Genomic DNA, 18,475 nt, shown 5'->3' on the forward strand with positions numbered 1-18,475 from the left:
CCCTAGGGCTTTGGATCAGATATGGCCCAAAGTAAAAATCCGGGCTCTTTCACATACATAAAAGTCCAATTTTGGGTTGGTCACTCAACTTATGTGAGCCCTCAGGTTTTTTTTTTCATTTCTTCCTTTTTACTAGAAACATTTTCATAATAATTTTGAAAGTGTGCCCAATCCCTGGCATCTCACAGCTTCTTAACAATGAAGAAAGTTAGTTGTGCAAGACAAAATCTGATACCATTTAAATAGTGATAGTTTTGCCAATAAACAGAAACATACTCACCAATGGCTAGGAAGACAGACTGCCAGCAGGTCCTAAAAAATACAAGAATTTCTCTTTTACATGTGAAAATGGGAATAATAACAGAAGTCACTTTACAGGCTGAAGGAAAAGCTGAGGAGATAATATCAAAGTACTTTGTTGTTGTTATTGTTGTTGTTGTTTTCCAGACAAGGTTTTTCTCTGTAACCCTGGCTTGTTCTGGAACTCACTTTATAGACCAGCCTGGCCTCAGACTCAGAGATCTGCCTGCCTCTGCTTCCCAGGTGCTGGGATTAAAGGCGTGCACTACCACAATCTGGCTTCAAAGCACATTTCTCTCTGGCTTGGCACATAGTAAATGGGCAATTACCAATCATTATTACTGCCATACATACCTTTCCTCATTTGATAGGCTAAATGGTTGAGTAAAAGATTGGCATTATACATAGTCTGAGAATTTGGAAAAACTCAGAGGGAAGAGATCAGAAGACACATCATTTCAGCTTAAATTTGATCATGGTGAACCAAGGGTTAGGGAAATGTTTCATTTTAGGGTATCAGGACTCAGAAGGATTTGAGGTCTGTTCAGCAAATATATTCACAAAAGCTACTACATTTTGGGATATTAAGGATATTAGCTATTTTTTCACTAGACTGTGTCTTCATGATAAATCTTAATAATAGCAAAATAGGACACAGAAGTGAAATAATGACTAAAGAGCTAACTTTTTGTTTGTTTCTTTGGTTTGGTTTGGTTTTGAGACAGGGTTTCTTAGCTGTCCTGGACTCACTTTGTACATCAGGCTGGCCTCACGCACAGAGAGCTACCTACCTCTGCCTCCTACAGTGCTGAAATTATAGATGTGTACCACTATGCCCAGCTTTGACTTTGGGATTTTAATCTCTGCTACTACTAGCTGTTTGACCTTAAGCAGTATAGTTAACCTCTTGAATTAGTTAATTATGTTGCAATGATCAAACACCTGGCAACAAGCAACTTCCAGGAGGAAGACTTGATTTTGCTTCACGGTTTAAGGGTATATTCTATTATGACCAGGAAAGCAAGGTGGCAGGAATTGCTTCTAACTGTGGCTGTAGGAGTGTGAGGCTGATTTCTTACATCTTGGGAGACTGAAGAGTGAGAAAAATTATTTCATCTGGAGTTCTCATTTTTCTGTTCTTATTCAGTCCAGGACTCCCGTTCATATACAGATCATGTCTTCTCCTCCCAGTTAACACTCTCTGAAAAATCCCTCATAGTCACACCCAAGGAATATACCTCATCAGTGCCCTAGATTTTTCTCAATTCAGCCCAGCTGGCAATAAAAATTAACCATCACTCCTCTCTATGCCTCAATTTCTCCTCCTGTAAGACAATATGATAATATGTTCTAATTTGTCATCCATGTTATGAACACTGAGTTAATATCTGTAAAACATTTATAAGAGTGCCTTACAAAGAGGCAATTATGTATAAAACAGGTTAAATAAGCAAAATTCACAAGGTAATGCTCACCCTGCCCTTCTGTTACAGACACCCTTTCCTCCAAACAATGAACTTTGTATGAGCTTCACAAGACAGCAGTGGTGCCTAGAAGACAGAAATGTAAAACAGTGAAGAAACCAACAGTAGAAAAGTAGCACTTATATTGCTTTTCTGTTTTCCTCATTTTCTATGCCACAGACACGTGGTAACAAATGCACATGGGTATTTATCACCATTGCTAGCCTTTTAATCTGTGAGGAAAGAAGTATAGGCCAGCCTACCAAGGAACAAAATTGGAAGGGGTGTGAAGTCTGATTTAAGCCTTAATTCTTTCAGAGCTCTTCTCAATTCTCCTTTTCCTATGAGATACAAAATACAAACCTCCTCCTTTAAAGTAATCCAGGGACTACAGATATGACCTGTAGTTAGAAGCTCTGGCTGCTCTTGCAGGAGACCCAGATTCAATTCCCAGTACCCATATGGGGCTTAAAATAATCTGTAACTCCAGTTCTAGGAGATAAAATGCCCTATTCTGATATTACTGGGCACTAAGCATTTGTGTGGTACATAGACATACATACAGACAAAACAACCATACACATAAAATAAAAATAAAATAATCCAGATGAAAAGAGAATGTGAGAGCTGAAAGGTCTATCTCTGAGTTTTATGCCTTCTGACTACTGTGAGGTCACTTGTACCAACAGAAGGGGGAAGAGACCTTAGCAAAATGATCCAATTTATATTTTCCCGGTGTCTTTAGATTCAATATCAAGTTGCATTTAGAAAAGAATGGTGGATTGTTTTCATCTTAACATTTCTCATTTGGATTTTTACAGACTGGCATGCCTTCTAAAAGTTCAAGCTAAATTCCACTTCTTGATTTCTGATGTGCTGTTTGCATGGGACATTCCAATACAAACTGAGTGTCCTGATCTTGCCCCTCATATTTGCATCACTAATGCTTATAAAAACTATACAGTTCAAGGACATCTGAGGAGTAAAAGAAAGTAGGAAATACTGTCCTTTCACCACTGTGTTTTCACCATGATAAGTCAGTTACTATAGCAAGATCCTTCAAAGCAGAATTTTTGTCCCTGCTATGAACCAAAAGAGCAATCACAAAGCCAAACAAAAAACATAGCAAGAGGTAGAGGCTGGAGAGATGGCCCAGTGTTTAACAGCATTTGATTTTGTTTTTGTTTTTGTTTTCCAGAGGACCTAGATTTATTTCTCAGCACCTGCAAAGTGGCTATGATTGTCCATAAATCTAGTTCGAGGGGATCTGGTGCCCTCTTCAGACCTCTTTAGGCAACAGTCATGCATGTAGTGTACATTCATACATTTAGGCAAAAACACTCAAATATGGAAGGCAGACAAATTTATTTTCAAAAAGAATAAAATTTAAAAAGTATCGCAGCATACTAGTAGAGTAGAAGAAAAAAATATAATTTAGAGATTAAAAAACCCAAACTTAAACCTCAGTTTATATCTAAAGAAATGCAAATGCATAGTAGGCAAGTCACAGAATTATTCCAGGCTAGACCAAGATTTAGAATGCAGGTCTCCTGGCTTCTGGTCAAGTGTTCTTTCTTTTGCAGAGTTGAAAGTTTACATTTTTTTTGTAAAATTTCTTTTCTCTCCAATATAAGGACTGCGATGTAGATGAGTCATCTTCTCCAGGGATATATTAGTGTACTTACTCTAACTTAAATTTACATTTGCTCTGTATTAAACATGCTGCTACCACTCCTAGGCATATATCCAAAAGATGTTCAGGTACATAACAAGGACAGCTGCTCAACCATTTCTCAACCATGTTTGTAGCAGCTTTATTTGTAATAGCCAGAAGGTAGAAATAACCCAGATGCCCCTCAACTGAAGAATGGATACAGAAATTGTGGTACATTTACACAATAGAATATGACTCAGCAATTAAAAACATGGAAATCATGAAATTTGCAGGTAAATGGTAGGATCTGGAAATGATCATCCTGAGTGAGCTATCCCAGAAGCAGAAAGACACATACGGTATATACTCACTCATATAGACATATAATATAGGATAAACCTACTAAAATCTGTACACCTAAAGAAACCAATCAAGAGGAAGAACTCTGGCTAAAATGCTCAATCCCCACTCTGAAAGGCAAAGAGTATGGACACCAGAAAAAGAAGAAAACAGGAAACAAGTTAGGAACATCCCAGAGAGGGCCTCTGAAAGGCTGTGCCCTGCAGAATATCAAAGCAGATGTTGACACTTATGGCCAAACTTTGGGCAGAATGCAAGGAATCTTATGAAAGAAGTGGGAAATAATAGTAAGAGCTGGAGAGGACAGGAGGTCCACAAGGAGAGCAACAGAAACAAAAAATTTGAGCACAAGGGTCTTTTCTGAGACTCATACTCCAACCAAGTACCATGCATGGAGATAACCTAGAACCCCTGCACAGATGTAGCCCATGGCAGTTCAGTGTGCAAGTGGGTTCCATAGTAATGGTAACAGGGACTGCTTCTGACATAAACTGATTGGCTTGTTCTTTGATCACCTCCCCCTGAGGGGCGAGCAGCCTTATCAAGCCACAGAGGAAGACAATGCAGCCACTCCTGATGAGACCTAACAGACTAGGATCAGAAGGAAGAAAAAGAAACCCTCCCCTGCCAGTGGACTTGGGGAGGGGAGTATGTGGAGAAAGGGGAGGAAGGGAGAGATTGGGAGGGAAGGAGGGAGGGAACTAGAGGGGGGATACAAAGTAAATAAAGTATAATTAAAAAAAAAAAGAAATCATGAATTTTTCAGGCAAATGGTGGGATCTAGAAAAAATCTTCCTGAGTGAGGTATCCCAAAAGCAGAAAAACACACATGGTATATCTTCACTTATATAGACCTATAAGACAGGATAAACATACTAAAATATGTACACCTAAAGAAGATAAACAAGTAAGAGGTCCAGGGGTAAGATGATCAATCCTCATCTAGAAAGAGAAAGGGGATGGACATTGGAAATAGGAGAAAACAAGTAGCCTACCACAGAAGGCACCTGAAAGAATCTACCTAGCAGTGTATCAAAGCAGATGCTGAGACCCATAACCAAACCTTCGGCAGAATGTAGGGAATCTTATGAAGGAAGAAGAAATTAGTATATCCTAGAGGGGACAGGGAGCCCCACAAGGTCCAAATATATCAGAGCACAGGGGTCTTCTATGAGACTGTTTATCCAACCAAGGACCATGCATGGCTGTAACCTACAACCCCCTGCTCAGGCTATTTAACCTATAGCCCATGGTAGCTCAGTATCCAAGTGGGTTCCCTAGTAAGGGGGACAAGAATTGTTTCTGACATGAACTCATGAGCTTCCCCTCCCCCCTGAGGGAGGAGCAGCCTTGCTAGGCCACAGATAAGGACATTGCAACCATCCTAAAGATACCTGATAAGCTAGGGCCAGATGGAAGGAGGACACCCCCTCTCAGTGGACTCGGAAGGGGGCAGGAAAGAGATGAGGGAGGGAGGGGAGGATTGGGAGGGAAAGAGGGAGAGGGCTACAGCTGGGCTACAAGTGAATGTATAAAATTATTTAAAAATAAAAAATATTAAAAAAGAAAAGAAAATAGCACAATAAAAAATAGTTTAAAAAAGAATTAAAAAAACATGCTGCTTTCTTTTTGTGGATATCCACAAAAAGATAATTTGAGTTAACACAAATTCCAAGTATGGAAAACAGATGCTGCTCTTGAAAGTTAATATTCTGTCAAAAGGATGCTTTTGGTCCCTTGTATGCAACAAGAAAAAATTCCTAGAGGCCTGTTATCATTTGATAAAGCTTGATTTGAATTGAATAAAGAGCAGGGCTCCCAGCACTTGGGAAGCAGAAGCATGTTGTTTGCAGCTCAAACACACTGGATTTAAAGAACTCTGACCATAGAACATTTGCTAACACATTTCTCCCCATAATTTTATTAGCTATCTATTAGTCTTTATTTGCCAATAAAAAAAAAAACATATCTTAACACAGTAGTATGGATGAATGTGAATAACAGTTCTTGCTGTTTTATAGGTCAATAGTTCACACAGCTAAACTTCCATTTCTTTCCCATTAAAATTGCTTATTTGCCTCATCTGAATGCATATTCGAATGATGATAAGATACAGAATATATAAGTTTAACCCACACTGGTAGGTTTTGCTCTTTCAAGGGGTTTTATTGTTAATTGGTTGCATTGAATGTCACATCTGATTCTTCCACACCATTGTTAATGCTGATGATTCCTCAGAACACTACTGAAAGGAAAACAATTAGAAGGAGTTTCACCAAAACAAAGAAATAAAAGCAAAATTTCCTTAAGAATGGTGGGTTTTGATCCACTTGGACTTGAGTTTTGCGAAGGGTTATAAGTATAGATCTATCAAGTGGAGCAAAGACCTCAACATAAAACCGACACATTAAATTGGTTAGAAAAAAAGTGGTGAATAGCCTTGAATTCATTGGCACAAAAGACAACTTCCTGAACAGAACACCAACAGCACAGGCTCTAAGAGCAACAATCAGTAAATGGGACCTCATGAAACTGAAAAGCTTCTGTAAAGCAAAGGTCACTGTGATCAAAACAAAACGACTGCCTACAGATTGGGAAAGAATCTTCACCAACCTTTTATCTGACAGAGGGCTAATATCCAGTATATATAAAGAACTAAAGAAGTTGAAATGCAACAAATCAAGTAATCCAATTAAAAAATGAGGGACAGAGCTAAACAGAGAATTCTCGATAGAGGAATATCGAGTGGCAGAGAAACAGTTAAAGAAATGTTCAACATCATTAGCCATCAGGGAAATGCAAATCAAAATGACCCTGAGATTTCACCTTACACCCATCAGAATGGCCAAGATGAAAAACTCAAGTGACAACACATGCTGGAGAGGTTGTGGAGAAAGGGGAACCCTCCTCCACTGCTGATGGGAATGTAAACTTGTACAACCACTCTGGAAAGCAATCTAGCACTTTCTCAGACAATTAGGAATAGTGCTTCCTCAAGATCCAGCCATACCACTCCTAGGCAAATACCCAAAAGAGGCTCAAGTACACAAAAAGGACATTTGCTCAACCATGTTTGTAGCAGCTTTATTTGTAATAGCCAGAAGCTGGAAACAACCAAGATACCCCTCAACTGAGGAATGGATACACAAATTGTGGTACATCTACACAATGGAATATTACTCAGCAATTAAAAAAAAAAAAAAAAAAAAGGAAATCATGAAATTTGCAGGTAAATGTTGGGAACTGGAAAAGATCATCCTGAGTGAGCTATCCCAGAACCAGAAAGACACGCACGGTATATACTCACTCATATAAGCATATAATATAGGATAAACCTACTAAAATCTGTACACCTAAAGAAACTAATCAAGAGGGAGAACTCTGGCTAAAATGCTCAATCCCCACTCTGAAAGGCAAAGAGGAGGGACATCAGAAGAAGAAGAAAACAGGAACAAGTTAGGAACATCCCACAGAGGGCCTCTGAAAGGCTCTGCCCTGCAGACTATCAAAGCAGATGCTGAGACTTATGGCCAACTGTCGGGCAGAGTGCATGGAATCTCTTTTTTTAATCTTTATTTTTTAGTTTTATTATTAGCTACATTTTATTAACACTGTATCCCAGCTGTATCCTGCTCCCTTATTCCCTCCCAATCCCACCCTTCCTCCCTCATCTCCTCCCTGCCCCTTTCCAAGTTCACTGAGAGGGGAGGACCTCCTCCACTTTCATCTGACCCTGTTTTATCAGGTATCTTCAGGACTGGCTGCAAAGTCCTTTGTGGCCTAGCAGGGCTGCTCCTCCCTTGAGGTGTGGGGAGGGCAAAGAGCCTGCCATTGAGTTCATGTCAGAAATAGTCCCTGTTCCTCTTTCTAGGGAAAACCAATTGGTTACTGAGCTACCACGGACTACATCCAAGCAGAGGTTCTATGTTATATCCATACACGGTCCTTGGTTGGAGAAACAGTCTCATATAAGACATCTGGGCTCAGATACATTTGGTCCTTGTGGAGCTCCTATCCTCTCCACGTCATACTAACTCCCTCTTCTTTCATATGATTCCCTGCACTCTGCCAAAGGTTACTCTTGGTATCTGCTTTGATACACTGCTAGGTAGAGTCTTTCAGAGGCCCACTGCAGTAGGCTCCTGTCCTGTTACTTGTTTTCTCCTATGTCCAAAGAACAGCCCATTTGTCTTTCTAAATGAGGATTAATCATCTTACCCCAGGTCTTTTTTTTTGTTTGTTTATCTTCTTTCGGTGTATAGATTTCATTATGTTTATCATATCTTATAGGTCTATATAAGTGAGTACATACCATGTGTGTCTTTCTCCTTCTGGGATACCACACTCAAAAATGATGTTTTCTAGATGCTACCATTTGCCTGAAAAATTCATGATTTCCTTGTTTTTGATTGCTGAGTAGTATTCCATTGTGTAAAAATACAATGTCTGTATCCATTCCTCTGTTGAGGGGTATCTGGGTTGTTTCCAGGTTCTGGCTAATACAAATAAAGCTGCTACAAACATGGTTGAGTAAATGTCCTTGTTGTGTACTTGAGCCTCTTTTAGATATATGCCTAGGTGTGGTATAGCTGGGTCTATCCTATGAAAGAAGTGGGAAATAGTAAGATCTGGAGAGGACAGGAACTCCACAAGGAAAGCAACAGAACCAAAATATCTGAGCACAGGGGTCTTTCCTGAGACTCATACTCCAGCCAAGTACCATGTATGGAGATAACCCAGAACCTCTGCACAGATGTAGCCCAAGGCAGTTCAATATCCAAGTGGGTTCCATAGTAATGGTAACAGGGACTGTCTCTGACATGAACTGATTGGCCTGCTCTTTGATCACCTCCCCCTGAGGGGGGAGCAGCCTTACCAGGCCACAGAGGAAGACAATGCAGCCACTCCTGCCTGATGAGATCGGATAGGCTAGGATCAGAAGGAAGGAGAGGAAGGCCTCCTCTATCAGTGGACTTGGGGAGGGGCGAGTGTGGAGAATGGGGAGGAAAGGTGGGATAGGGAGGGGAGGAGGGAGGAGTTTATAGGGGGATACAAAGTGAATAAAGAGTAATTAATAAAAATTAAAATAAAAAATATTAAAAAAAGAATGATGGTTTTTATTTTATGGTTCTGATAATAAAATACACCCTATACTATAAATTGTGAGTATTAAAAATGTTTTACGAAGAAAAAAAAAGAGAACTACTGGATTTGCAATTCTGCACTGATTTCAGGGCTTTGGGGTTAGAACATGTTTCTGTAAACAGAAAACTGACTAATGTGAAGGAATTATTCTTCCCAACTTCAAGAAATGATCTGCTCGCCTGAGCTATGTATACTTTACTTCACATAACTACTATCTTTCTGTTGAGTATAAGATCTTTTTGTCATTGAAATTATATGCTAATCCCTGCAGGGAGCACAGTTTTTTAGCCAATATGAGAATTATTTTACAATGATAATAATTCTTTTGTACAATTAGTGTTTAGACTTTTATTAAATTTCTAAAAGGCTAGCCTAGGTATCCTTGTTTATCAGCACTTTATATGAATTTAAGAAAGCAGAAAAAGTAGAGGCAAGGTGAGGAAACAGGCCAGGAAATGAGAGAATTGGATTAACCTTGTTTTATAATCACTAGCCAAATGGTCACCACCATCAAATCAGTATAGCAGTCACCTTTTATCTACGAATTTGTTTTCCATGCTCTCAACTACCATTAGTTAACCTCTGTCAGAAAATATTAAGTCGAAAATCCATGAAAATTTGTAAGTTTTAAGTTGTATACCATTCTAACATAACTCACACCTTCTTTCTTGGTATCTACACATGCTACTTAATCATTAAGTTACCTAGTAACCATCAGAGGTATCAGAATGACAATGACAATGACAGTACAACTGATAACATAAAAGGTAAATTAGCATAGGTATGTTCATGTAGGAGTAATATATAGAGAGAGTTACACAGAGAGTTAAGTGCTGCCTCTAGTCTCAGATATCCACTAGGAGTCTTGAAATTGTTCCCATACGAATAAAGCATAACTGCTGAGTATCTTTCTGGACCAAAGTTTCTTTACCTGAAATATTGCCAGAGAAAAGATCTATGAACATAAAGCTTGAGGATGTCACTCAGTGCTATAGCTCTTACCTGCCATGCCCAAGATCCTGGATTCCATTTTTATTTTATTTTTTTATTTTTTATTTTTTTATTTTTTATTAATTACACTTTATTCATTTTGTATCCCCCCATAAGCCCCTCCCTCCTTCCCTCCTGATCCCACCCTCCCTCCCGTTTCTGCATGTATGCCCCTCCCCAAGTCCACTGATAGGGGAGGTTCTCCTCTCCTTTCTGATCTTAGACTATCAGTTCTCATCAGAAGTGGCTGCATTGTCCTCTTCTGTGGCCTGGTAGGGCTGCTTCCCCCTCAGGGGGAGGTGATCAAAGAGCAGGCCAATCAGATTATGTCAGAGGCAGTCCCTCTTCCCATTACTAGGTAACCCACTTGCACACTGACCTGCCATGGGCTACATCTGTGCAGGGGTTCTAGGTTACCTCCATTTTTAGAACTGAAAAAAATTTAAGAGGAGATGGACTGAAAGAAGGAAGCAAGGAAGGAAGGAAGGAAATAAAGAAGGAAGAAAGGAAGGAGGAAAGGGAAGAAGGCAGACACAAGTGAATAAAATCATACTGAATACAATCATCTCTGTGAAAGCACTTGGTAAACTATAGGACTAACTGTTTTATTTAAATAAATTTAGAATATATTGCCTGATTGAAAAAAAAAATTTAACCAGAGTCAGTATAACCAATGTGTGTTCATACACAACTCTAAAACTTGTGAATGGATCTTGTGCTGATTTTTTCTTTTCTTTTCTTATTCTTTTTATATGAATTCATTGGGGGGGGGATGTCACATGCATGCCACAGTATTCATGAGAAAAACAGAGAACATCCTATATGAGTTGGTTCTCTCCTCTCACCATATGGGTCCTGGATATTGAATACAGATTGTTAGGTTTGGTGGCAAGTGCCTTTACCAGTTTATCCATCTCACCAGTCCGTGTTTGTCCTTTATAGCACAACAATTCCTCATGGCTAGAAAACTAGTTACTATATGGCATAATTAGCCATGTACTAAAGAATTACTGTGGTAAATTTCTTCTTGTATCTGTTTCACCTGGAGTGGTTACTGTTATCATCTAGGAAGATATGGGATGAAATTGGTGTGATAAACAGTGGTCTTACAGGAGTCAGTGGTTTGCAGCTGTAATCTAAGTACTGGTGGCAAAGGTAGGAAAGGTCCTGGACCTGCTGGCCAGCCAGTCTAGCTGAACTGGTGAACTTCAGGTTCAGTCATAAACCTTGTACCAAAAAAATGATGGGTTAGCTTTCATAAAACAAACACAGCATGCATGAAAAAAGTTCACAATATACAAATGCAGGAGACGGTTAATGCTATGCACAAGATCTCTAGAAGTCATGAGCACTTTGATCCTATGTTTTCATACATTTCTAGCCTACTTCAACCCTTCTGAATGTCTTAATAAACTGTTTCTAATTCTATTACTAAAATAATAATAAATTAGAGAACAATTAAGAAAGATACTTGATATCAAACTTGATATATGAACTGAAAATGTGAAACATAGGGAAAAGTAGCCAGAACACTTCAAGACATCAGCATGAACAAGGATGTTCTAAATGGGACTTTAGATACTCAGAAAATAAAACCAATAATTAACAAGCATAATAAATGTAAAAAGCCTCTGTAAAACAAAGGAAGTAGTTAATCACATGAACTTATATAGCCTACAAAGTGGGAGAAGATCTTTGCTTGATACACAACTGGCCAAGGATTAATATCTAAATTATACAAAGCAAGCAAAAACTAAACAATAAGAAATCAATCTAATCAATATAAATGGGTTAAGTAAATAAAGACATGCTTCTCAAAAGTTCAAATGTGCAATAAATGCGAAAAAATGTTCAAAATCAGGAGTTGGAGAGATAGTCAGTGATGTTAAGCATGTACTACTCTTGCAGAGCACCGGAGTTCAGTTCCCAGAACTCACAGCAGGCATTTCACAACTGCCTGTAACTCTAGCTCCACGGGGATCCAATCCATGTGGCCTGTGAGGGTATCTTTTTTTTTTAATGTGCACTTGTGACACACACATATAAAATTAAATAAATTTTTAAGAAATGTTCAACCTCACTAGCTGTCTGAGAAATGCAAATTAAAACTACACTGAGATCCTGTCACACTAGTCCGAATGGAAGTCCTTAAGAAGATAAGTCACAATAAAAAGCTGGTGAGGATGTGGACAAAAGGGAATGCTTATATACTGCTTGTAATGATGTATATTAATCCAACCACTGTGGAAATAAGTTTGGAGGTTCCTCAAAATTCTAAAAAAATAAATTCTCATATGGCACAGCTATACCACCCCTGTGTATTTGTGTGAAGGACTTCAAGTCAACTGTCACAGAGATACTTGCACACCAATATGTACTGCAACACTATCCATTGTAGCTGTTAGGTAACCAATCCAGTGGTCTAAAATACAGGAGTAAATAGGGTAAGTGTGATAGATACACAACAGAATTTTTTTTTCAGCCACAAAATGACTGATGTTTTGCTATTTGCAGAAAAATAAATGCAACTGGACATGATCATACTAAATAAAGTCAGTGTCAGAAAGATGAATGTATGTTTTGTCTCATTTGCAGTTCCTATATTTGATATAGATACATAAAATATGTGTACATATAACACAAAAGTAGAAGCAAAGCTCTCTAGGGGAACAGAGGGGAAGAGGGAGAATGGGATACTAGGAAAATATATTCATTGTACAAAATATATTTGTATGAAATTTTCCATATGTAAAATGGTACCATGATATGATTAATGTAAACAAAGAAGCAAAAACTAAAAACAAATAGCTTTAAGAAACAGAAAGAACAGAGTGAATTTTAAGCAAACAGAATGTAAATACTGTAAGAATAGCTCTGTTAAATAGTATTTAACTCCACTTAAAGCATGAAAAGTAAAAGTAGTATCAGGAAGTCTGTTTAGTTAATTTGATAAATATAAAAAAAAATTGAACCCAGTCTTTTGGCATTACAAAAAAACAGACTAAGTACTTGATTGATTGATGTAGTTTCAATCTGTTGTATGGACATCCTGTAACCACAGACTTGGTCTATGGATTATTGCCTTAAAAGAAGCAAAAATTCTACCACATAGAGCAAAGTACAGATAGTTAAAGTGATTCATCAACTTCTGCTAAAACTTCATCCACACTGGGAAGCTCTTCCAATGGATTGTTTTGAACATAGACTCAAACCAATTTATTTGCCTTTTCCTAGTCTTCTTTAATACCTCATAGTGTAGCATTGAACATTTTTTTTTTTACAACAGAAGCCACTATTACAGTGTTGTCAGGGCCCTTCTCATTTTCTAGTTCAAATCCTTGTTCATGCTGTTTGCTAAGTACTTGTTCCCTGTGACAGCTTTCAGCAAAACAGAACACACTGAATGCTGCATTCCAATCCACTCTGTCCAGCTGGGCTCTAAGTAAAACAATCTCTTCAAACTCCATCATGTGAACTTTTCACAAGGAACAATCTCCCTCAGACAATTCCATTCAGACATATTATCCATGAAACTGGGTCTTGGGAAGAGATGACATCACAGACTTTCCCTTCTGGCCAAGATCATGACCACCAAAGTTGTATTTAAGAGGCTCCCACGTGGTTTGGCACATGATTTTCTTAACAATTTAACATTTTTCCCCAATGTTCCCATAAACTTCCAATTTTAGATAGTCACACTTAAATACAAAATTGGGATCTGGTGTCAAGAAAGCCAGGGGTTTAAAAAAAATGAGGACATTACAACCCGGGAAAGAGGGTAAATGTAAGATATAATACATATAACATAGGCCATATGTGGTGTTTCGGAGCAGGGTATTAGAAAGCATAAAAATGGAAAGTAGTGTATCAACCAAGAGATTGCATATTTAAAGATGTACTAGAGATGCACTTGCCTAGCATACGAGAGGCCCTGGGTTCTAGCTCCAGCACCATGAAAAAACACTATACAATATTCAAAAATAATTTTTATTTAAAAAATAAAATCTTTTTAAAATGTCTGCAGCCAGGGTTTGGAGGTGAGTGCATTGGAAGCAGCAGAAAGATTATTCCTCTGAGCTGGACAGCCAATTGCCTCTAATTAGGCTACAATAGAAGCAGAGCAGAAACCCCACTGCACTCTGAGGAATTTGAAGCTGTCTGCAGAAAGCCCTGCCTAGCAGCTACCGAAGAAGACTTTGGTTCATCTCAAAGTTCTTTAAGTGCAGAGAACAGTTTGTTTATCAGAGAGGTTTCCATACCAGTTCTTTTCATAGTTGGAATCTGTAAAACTGCCAAACCTCCAAGTCTCCCCTTTTGTGCACTGCATCTCAAATTCTATCTGGCTAAAAAAAAAAAAAGGCTCTGACATAGCATTTTTGGAAAAGAAAGTGCCTGGATCATATTTGGCTGTACAATGTGTAGCAGCTATGTCTAACCTGCTTCCTGAGGACAGCATGCACTCCAAGGTAGATACAAATGGGATCTGGCAGAAAACCATAAACTTTCTTAAAACATTATCCAATTATTTTTAGCAACTAGAACATGTAGTGTTTTATAGATAACAATGTTGTGTCACAGTGTCAAAACTTGGACATGCCTGTGAGTCTAAAGCATACAGGTTTTTATTTTTTTCTTATTTTTGACCTAGTGTGAAAAATGGAACCAAAAGAAAGAGAGTGCTGAACTATGTGCACAAGTTTCCATCCCACAGATAGACATACCATAGCAACCTAGGCAATTTCCTAGCTTTGAATAATTTCATGCTGGCAGTCCTTACTGCAAGAAGCTTGTAGAGCATCATAGGTTTAGAGCACAGAGTTTGGGGAGACCTAAAACACCATTTAGCAAACCAGTGGTTGTTTCATATACCAAAAAAAAAAAAAAAAAAGGCTTATGCAAGGTCAGCTAGTTACTGGAAAAGTTGAGGCTTAATGTAGGTACCCTGTTCTTCCATCAATGCCCATCACATGGTAATCTTACATCAAATTAAAATGAAGTTCAATAACGTATTTGCTATAGTTTTTTGGGGAAGCATATTTGGTGCTTCACATAATAAACTGCTTCTCTGAAAGTATGCTTTGAGCTTTTTTTCCTCTAATATAATTTTGTGGCAAGTCTTCTTTTTTATTAAAAACATAAAAGTACAGCATAATACTGAATTTGCTTTACCAACCTACATATGGAGTCACAGGGTTTCCTCATACTTCCCTACAGAACTGAGCACTTGGAATGAGAATGAATAATTTACATTTCAATGCAATACATAAATCCACAAACTGACAATTATAATGATGACCCCCCACCAAAGTGAAGATTTTTGAGGAAAAAGAATATTGTATCCTGACATGGAAAGGCAAGAAAGGTATTCAAGAAAGAAAAAAAGTTAACGGCTTGGAGTGGCCTGACCCTCTAGGACAAAAGATGGAGGCATTCCAGTTCAGGTAAAAGGATCCAACTACAATGATGACTTTTTCAAAAGTAGACAGAAAACTTCAACTGGTCTGTCTTGGTTGGTAGCTAGATTTGCCATATTGATGACAAGGTGGTGACATGCTCCATGAATGAAAACATCAAACAGTACCCCCTAAATCAATACAACATAGTGCTGAGTTAGAGTTACTTCATAATACAAGTTCCTCATCTGCATCCCACCATCAACATGTACATTTAAAAGGCCATGCACAGTATAACTAAGGGAGGTACAGTAAAGAGAGTAACAGAATTTACCAATAAGTGATTGTGGGACTCTAGGGGAGGTCAGCTCCTCCATTTGTAAAATAAATAGTTGCTCCTACTATGGATAGGATCTTATAATTTGTGAAGATTTTATCGTACATTGTTAATAGAAGATCAAATATAAATCTTTATAGACTGCCAAATAAAGACCTAGGCTACTGAGAAACCCATCCTTCACTACTGTACCTACTCCACATTTTATATAAGAGCTAGAGTGATCTACTTGCAATATTTTTAAACTATCAAGTTAGTTTGTAATTTTTATGAGAATGCAGTGGTTTAATAGATAAAATACTCAGCTAAAGGTTAGGAACCAAGCATTATCTCAGGCTTCTATATAGAGGAAAATTTGGAAATTTCACATATTAAGAGCTATCTTTGTTGTTTTATGAGATAGAGTTTTACCATGCAGTAACTAGTGGCCTGGCGTGTAGATCAGGCTGGCCTGAAAGTTAACTCAGAAAGATCCTCCTGACTCTGTCTCTTGAGTGCTGTATTAAACACATGTGCCACTACACATGGTTCACACATTTATTTTTTTCTTGAAGCTACAAAGAAAATGTACAAAATATGTAACATGATGAGAAAGATGCTATCTATCTTCTTTAGACAGACAGAAAGTTTTCCTACTGTGACCAATTTAAAATAAGCTCCTTGAATCAATCACATATCTCAGGATCAGAGCCACATTCAGACTTCATTCTTCATACTTATAATTTCTTCCTGAAGATGGTAGCTTTGTGGGACCCTCTCAAAAAGGTTTTAAGTCAGCTGGAAGGTGGCTCTGAAAGTGCCAAATTCACAAGATAACCAAGAGTGCTGCGTGTCTCTCTCTCTCTCTTTCTCTCTCATCATGGAGGTGGTCACAGATGGGACAAAAAAAGCTGAATCTCATCATTGGAAATGAAAGTAAAGGCATGAAGGAGGTAATCATCTAGGAATAAGGGTATGGACATCAAGCACCTTTCTGGAATGAGGGAAGGGATTTTCTTACACCTGGATTGAGCTGATGGCTCTATTATTCATCAACCCCCTTAAAATATATGCATTATGTGTCCATATTAATCAGATACTGTACCTGTAATACGGAATTACCAAAGGAAACAAGACAAACAAAATACTTGCTGTCATAATGGCATACCTTCTTCCAACCCTCCCCTACGTACCTGTTAAAACTACAGTTGTTTCTCAGTTAAATGTGTACCCAGAATGCTCCCAATGATTCTACTAGAAGAGTGCCCTCAAGCAGTAGAAGCAGAGAGAAAAGGGGGGGGCTCATATCTTCAGAAAGAAACTGCAACTGGAACTGAATGCTTTCTCAGGCTTGAAGATGTGTCACAGAACTCACTTGATGTGCTTTTGATCCTTGTATAGTTTATGGCTTGGAAGAGTGGTGTGAACAAAGGTTTCCTACAGAAAGTCTTATCAGAATGTCTATCGCGCCAGCCTGGGTTAACCAAAGGGTAATAGCCCCAGAAAAGAACATTCTGTGAGATGTTGAACTGCCCTTGCTCCACTATCTTGCTTCTGTACAGCAGGACTCCTGCCAAATCCAGTCTTCCCAAAGTACTGCTTGGATAGTGGTACTTGGATAATGCAAAATACTGCTTGAACTCAGATAGAATCAATGGGTAGTCATTTGAGACCCTCTAAACTTTGGCCTCACCTCTCCTACTCACTATATTTTTCCTACTCAAATGATACTAAGGTAATCTTCCAAAGACGGTTCCTCTGCTATTCATTTGTCTGGACCCAATTTAAATGTCACCTCTTCCAGAAGCTGTGACTCTATGTGCAAGAAGAACCTCTTTTGAGTTTGATGCAGCTCTCTCCAAGGCTTTTCCCACAGCTAGAAGTCCCTGCTTGGCTACATATTTTATCATCCAAGGTAGCATAATCTCTTTGAGGATAAAGATTGTTTTTATGATTTACATCTCTTTTCAGGATCTAAGACAGTGCCTCAGTGTTTACAGAATGCAATACTAAGTTGTTTCTTTCCCTTTTTCGTTATCAGGGAATTCATTTTATAGTCTAATTTTTTAACATATTGGTCAACTACAAATTTTATCTACAGCCATGTTAATCAAGCAAGAACAACTCTGATGTGAACTTAGAGGCAAGGTGCCTTTAGTAAACCTATAATGTGTTATGCATGCTCTTTGGAAGACTCTAGAGGAAACACGAGCTTTTTCATGTCTTTCTACTTCCATAATATCACTTCCACCATCTCTACCCTACCAGATGTACGTCCACAGCACCCCACTCTTATTCAAAACCACTTTAGCCTTTTAGATACCTTAGGACCTTTACTTCCGTATTCTTTCTGTATTTTTCTTCTTCCTCATATCCTTTCAGGCAACTCCTCAGGCAATTTCAGGAACTCTAAGGATACCATAGTATTTATTCAGAATGTTAATCCTAAATTATGAGCTCAACATATTTACAATTAATAAAGATTCTGTGTTATTTAGGAAAGTTTATACTACATAACAGTAATTTTTAGTCCAGGTATAATACCAGGGTTTTATTTGCTGACTGCTCAATTTATTTTGCTGCCTTTGCTAAAATATTATGGACTTTGATGTTTGAGTGACTTGTATTTATAGAGGGAAAATATTCAGTGAGCTAAGCACTGCTGTGGACACTAGAAATATGAACTGCATCTGCTGTTTGAAATGACCCTACCAGACACATAGCTATATTTACATAAAAAACTGGGGCCAATGAATATTAACTGTCTTGCACAATATCGTCCAGTTACTTTGTGGAGCTATGGTTCTACTATTGTACCTTTCAGTAGCAAGCATGTATTTTATTATGCCATGGT

The 18,475-nt window shown here is 38.2% G+C and overlaps 1 non-coding gene across 1 annotated transcript; it reads right to left on the reverse strand.

Annotated features, from left to right (window-relative positions):
* Positions 1-203: 203 nt before the first annotated feature.
* Positions 204-327, reverse strand: LOC129671045 (small nucleolar RNA SNORA24). Its single transcript, XR_008719296.1, has one exon. It is a non-coding gene; the product is annotated as a small nucleolar RNA SNORA24 (small nucleolar RNA).
* Between the last annotated feature and the right edge of the window lie 18,148 nt (positions 328-18,475).

The sequence above is a fragment of the Psammomys obesus genome, unplaced genomic scaffold, assembly GCF_907164565.1.
Source record: "Psammomys obesus unplaced genomic scaffold, mPsaObe1.curated_primary_1811, whole genome shotgun sequence".
NCBI classification, from domain to species: Eukaryota; Metazoa; Chordata; class Mammalia; order Rodentia; family Muridae; genus Psammomys; species Psammomys obesus.